At 48.6% G+C, this 4982-nt stretch overlaps 1 non-coding gene across 1 annotated transcript; it reads right to left on the bottom strand.

Moving 5' to 3' along the window:
- Positions 1-3645: 3645 nt before the first annotated feature.
- TRNAT-AGU lies at positions 3646-3719 on the bottom strand. Its single transcript has one exon. It is a non-coding gene; the product is annotated as a tRNA-Thr (tRNA).
- Positions 3720-4982: the final 1263 nt, after the last annotated feature.

The raw sequence follows: 4982 nt of genomic DNA on the forward strand, positions 1-4982 counted from the left end.
CCTCCTCTGGCCACGCCCCCTTGGCTCACCCTCAGACCAGACCCTCCACCCACTCACCTTCCCTCCTGCGCTGCCGCCTGTCCCCGGCTCCTGTCCCAGGGTTTGGGTGTGTCTGCACCGGCCTGCAGGCACAGCTTCCACACCAGCCTGCTGCCCTGCGACTCCTCCAGCCGTGTGGTGGGCAGCGCCAGCTGGCAGGCGCGGCTTCCACACCGGCCTGCCGCTGCCGCCCTACGGCTCCTCTGGCCATGCAGCTGGCAGACGCCGCTTCTGCTGAATCCCACTAGCTATGCTACTGCCCCCACCCCCACTTCTGGGATCCCCTCTGAACACTGTCCAACTCCCCTGCTGGCAGGATCCCTTCCCATTCCTTTCATTTCCTCCCTCCCTTCTGAGCAAAAGCTCTGGACTGTCCTCACACTGGGAATTGAACCCAGGCCGCCTGGGTGAAAAACCAGGAATCCTGACCACTAGACCATATGGGACTTGCACAAAGACTAATGCATTTACACATTCACTAACCCATTCACATATTCACATTCAGTAACATTTAAAAGTAGCCGTTCAAAAAACTTCAAAAACAGACTTCAAAGCGAATCTGCAGAGTTACAATTTATTTGCAAACTCAACATCATTAATTTGAGCTTGAATAGGGACTGGGAGTGGCTGGCTCACTACAAAAGCAATTTTCCCTCTCTTGGTATTGACACCTCCCCAGCAATTATTGGGAGTGAACCACATCCACCCTGAACTGAATTGGCCTATAACACTGGTTCTCCCCTTGTAAGGTAACTCCCTTCATGTCATGTTCCAATATATATTTATGTCTGTATCTGCAATTTTCACCCCAAGCATCTGGGGAAGTGGGTTTTTGACCCACGAACGCTTATGCCCAAATAAATCTGTTAGTCCTTAAGGTGTCACCGGACTCCTCGCTGTTTTCGTGAAATAAAAGCAAAACGCATTCTAAGCTGATCTTAACCCTTTCAATGCCCTTACAAACGTAGATGCTTCTCACTACAGGCTGGTTGGTTGCTTTTCAGCCAGGCTCTCCCCTTTGATCAGCTCTTCAGTCGCTTGGTGTGGTGGTGGCTGTAGGTGGAGGTGGAAGAGAGAGATAAAGCATAGCGAATGTCTCTCCTTTTATCATGTCCTTTCTTCCCCATTGGCTTTGTGGCCCTCTTCAGAGTCAGGTGAGCATCACTGCGTCTCTCCAAGCAAGGCTGAGCAATTCCCCGTGTGTGGCCTCATGCAGGTGATGGCTGATTCCCCCAACTTACAGCATAGTGACAACCACACTACACAATTCTCATAACTTCATATGCATGAATGGTATACATAGATCGGTAGAGAAATGACTTTCAGCAGATCATATCCTTTCCCCTGATATCTTACAAGTCATGCTCTATATGTAAGATCATGATTATATGAAAATGAGGAATATGGGGGTTACAGCCCGCTCCCCCAAAGGTATAGAATGTCACACTGAGATTCTATTTTCATTTATAAAAGCAGCAAAGAATCCTGTGGCACCTTATAGACTAACAGACGTTTTGGAGCATGAGCTTTCGTGGGTGAATACCCACTTCGTCGGATGCAAGACTTGCATCCGACGAAGTGGGCATTGTGATAGACCCAGGCCAGGTGGGTACAGCAGAATAGCAGAAGGCAGATATACTGGCCACTGGATTAACAGTTTTCTGTTCCCTGACTGACAAGAGCAGGGGTTGCTCCAGGCTAATGAGCACACCTGACTCTAATTAAGCTGTAAAGAGTCAGGTGAGGCCATTCAGTTAATGTGACCACCTGACTCTAATTAAGGCCCTGCTGATACTATAAAAAGGGCTCACTCCAGTCAGGCAGGGAAGAGCCAGGGAGCCAGACGAGAGGAAGTGCGGCTGAAGGGCTGGTTACTGAAGACACCCTCAAACCATCATTAAAGAAGCCCTAAGGTAAGGGTGAAGAAGGGAGAAGCAGGAGAGCTGTGGGGAAGTGGCCCAGGGAAATGCAGCAACTCTGGCAGTGAAAGGTTGGCTGCCAACAACTGCTACCATTAGGGTCCCTGGGCTGGAACCCGGAGTAGAGGGCGGGCCCGGGTTCCCCCCAACCCACCACTACAGGAACAGCTCCTGGGAGGGGAAGTCAGGTCCCTGTCAGGACAGGAGGCTGAACAGAGACTGTGGGAGTTCTCTCACCAACCTCCTTGCAGGCCTATGATGAAAAGGGCTCAGTAGACTGTAACCCTGGCCCTAGAGAGAGAAGGGCTACGTGGAGGGTCACAGTGAGCCACTGAGGCAGCATAAACCGCCTAGAAGTGCAGGACCCACGGGAGCAAGGTCAGAGCTCTGCCACAGTATTCACCCACGAAAGCTCATGCTCCAAAAGGTCTGTTAGTCTATAAGGTGCCACAGGACTCTTTGCTGCTTTTACAGATCCAGACTAACACGGCTACCCCTCTGATATTTTCATTTATGTAACCAACTTTGACCTCTCTGCCTAACACTTATAATCACTTACAATCTATCTTTCTGTAGTTAATAAACTTATTTTAATGTTTTATACTTACTTGTGAAATTGTCCAAAGTGCTTGGGAAAGCTGCTCAGATTAAAAAGGCTGGTGCATGTTCACTTTCTTTTTGAGGAAGGGGTGAATTAATTAATGAGCTTGCACTTTTCAAGAGGTTTTGAGCAGTGTAAGACAGTACATTTCTGAGGTGCAAGGCTGAGGAGATATGCTGGTGTCTCTCTATGTATAATTGAGGAGTGATTTATAGAGCTTTCATGCAACTTAGTTGGGTGCATTGCTGCATGTTGTTGGCTGAGTGATCACAGCACATGGAGGGGGTTTTGCTGCTTGTCACTAGTGCAGCATTGTAAGACACAGTCCAGGCTGGAGAGAGAAGAGGACAGAGCAGTTCCACAGTTTGGGCTTGTACCCCACAGATCCCACCACACAGAGATCCTGCTGTGACCAGTCGTGGTAATACTGTGCTTAGTGCTCTGCTTTGTAGCTTCAACAACTGCACATGCAAGATGAGTTTCAGTGACCTTGACTTTGTTTCCATGTTTTGACAGTTGTCAGCAAAAATACCCGTTTCTTTTGCAAGCATTTGTATAGCTAGCCAGAGTCAGGCTTCTCCGTTAACAAAAAAGATTGACCAAAAGGTGACAAAAGGAGGCACGTTCAGCAAGGCAGCACTGGATGCTGGATCCTGAATCTACTCTTTATCCAGCAGCTCTCTTGGCAAGCTCTGCCATGGTGCCATGCTCTGGGACTTCTCCCCTAACTGCTCCATTTTTCATCAACAATAACATGAAAGGTGAAAGGACAGTAATTCTCCATTTCCTGCAAGCCCTGCAGAGAACCCTCTAGAAGGGGCTCTGTGCACAGATATCCCCAGCGAATCGCATGGGTGCACGACACAGGCTCTCCTATCACTGTAAATTGCAGCCGGAGCAACCTCCTTTCCAATGCCAATAGCGTTTTCATCAACACCAGACTGAGGATTTGATTCTCTCCAATGCTCTGCTGGAAAGAAGCCTTTTCCCTTCACAAGCAATTACTTGGATTGTCAAGGGAGGTCTCTTCTGTTTCCTAGGAAGACACAGGAAAATGTGAGCAGAGGAGACAAAAGCTATAGAACAAAGCACCACTGGGAGTTGAACCCAGGATTTTCTGTTTACTAGACAGGTGCTTTAGCCAGCTAAGCCATGGTGCCTTCCCCAACAGAATATTTGCAACCACTCCACTTGATGGTCCAAGACTACACCTTCAAATTCCAAAGTAAAAATGTTCCTCATTTCCATCAAGACTTGCAGACCTTGAGCAGGCTGGCTCTGCGCACAGAAAGCCACAGCTGAGTTGACAGAGGGCTTCTAACATGCACTTCTCCCACAAGCTGCTGTGATCAGAGAATTATTAGTGCTCTGTGTTTCAGTCACGGCAGCTTCAGCTCAACTCTGAGTCATGGTAACCTTTCCATCAGCTCCAGACTTACCATTTAACGCTTTCCAAGACTTAGCTGCAAGGAAGGGTCTCTGTGTCTTGAACAAGCACTTAAAAGGATTGTGCAGCGAAGTCTTTTCTTTTTATGAGAAGAAATAAACGAAAGGAGCCTGACAGAAAAGCCAGGTTCAGCAAGGAAGAACTGGCAGGCCAAGCCAGGATCTCCTGGTGAGTAGGAAGGCTCTTCAGCCAGCTCTACCCAAAGACCACTATCTAGAGGCCACTTCCCACAGAGACTGATTATGGTTACAGACCCATCCTGAAATTGGAGCAGGATATTTTAAAGCTTATTCTCACAGTAAAGCAACACAATTCAACCATGTCGGCACAGAGGAGAAAGCACTCCGTCATTTCACAGTTATTGCTACTGATCTCACTGACAAACTTCCTTTTCTCGGGGCTGCTCCCAGCACTTTAGGGAGTTTTTCCTCTTCTCCCTTCCAGCTGTGGTTACAGGACTGCAGCAGCTCCCCAGGGCCGGCTTTGCTCTTTCACTTACAGCTTTCACTTCTTTGGATGAAGCTGTGTTTGCCACCAGTTTAATCCATAGCTGAGACCTCAGGTACCAGCAGCTAGTTACAAAGGCTCAATTCCCATCACCATCAGTGGGAGGTTATCCTGGGCTGCCAGGGCTGCAGGATTTGGCCCATGGACAGTCAAGTGGTTACAGCAGCTACATTCTTACGTGGTGAGTCCTGCAGCCTATTACCAAACTGCTCTGCCATAGTCTGCAGGGCGGCCTGACTTGCTGAGAATCTGGCAGAGGAGAGACCCTGGAGTAGAGAAGGAAAATGTCCTCAGCAGTCACAGCCGGCAGGAACAGCAAAGACTGAGTATCAGACACACTTTTTCACCAGGACAATAAATGTGCACAACCCCGTGATATATTCTCATTTCACTCCCCCTCCCAAGGAAGCCCTATTCTGCTCTGTTACACTCTCATGGGATGAGAGGGAAGGTCCTCTCATGGGTAAAT

Source organism: Mauremys mutica, chromosome 2, assembly GCF_020497125.1.
Source record: "Mauremys mutica isolate MM-2020 ecotype Southern chromosome 2, ASM2049712v1, whole genome shotgun sequence".
Classification (NCBI taxonomy): Eukaryota; Metazoa; Chordata; order Testudines; family Geoemydidae; genus Mauremys; species Mauremys mutica.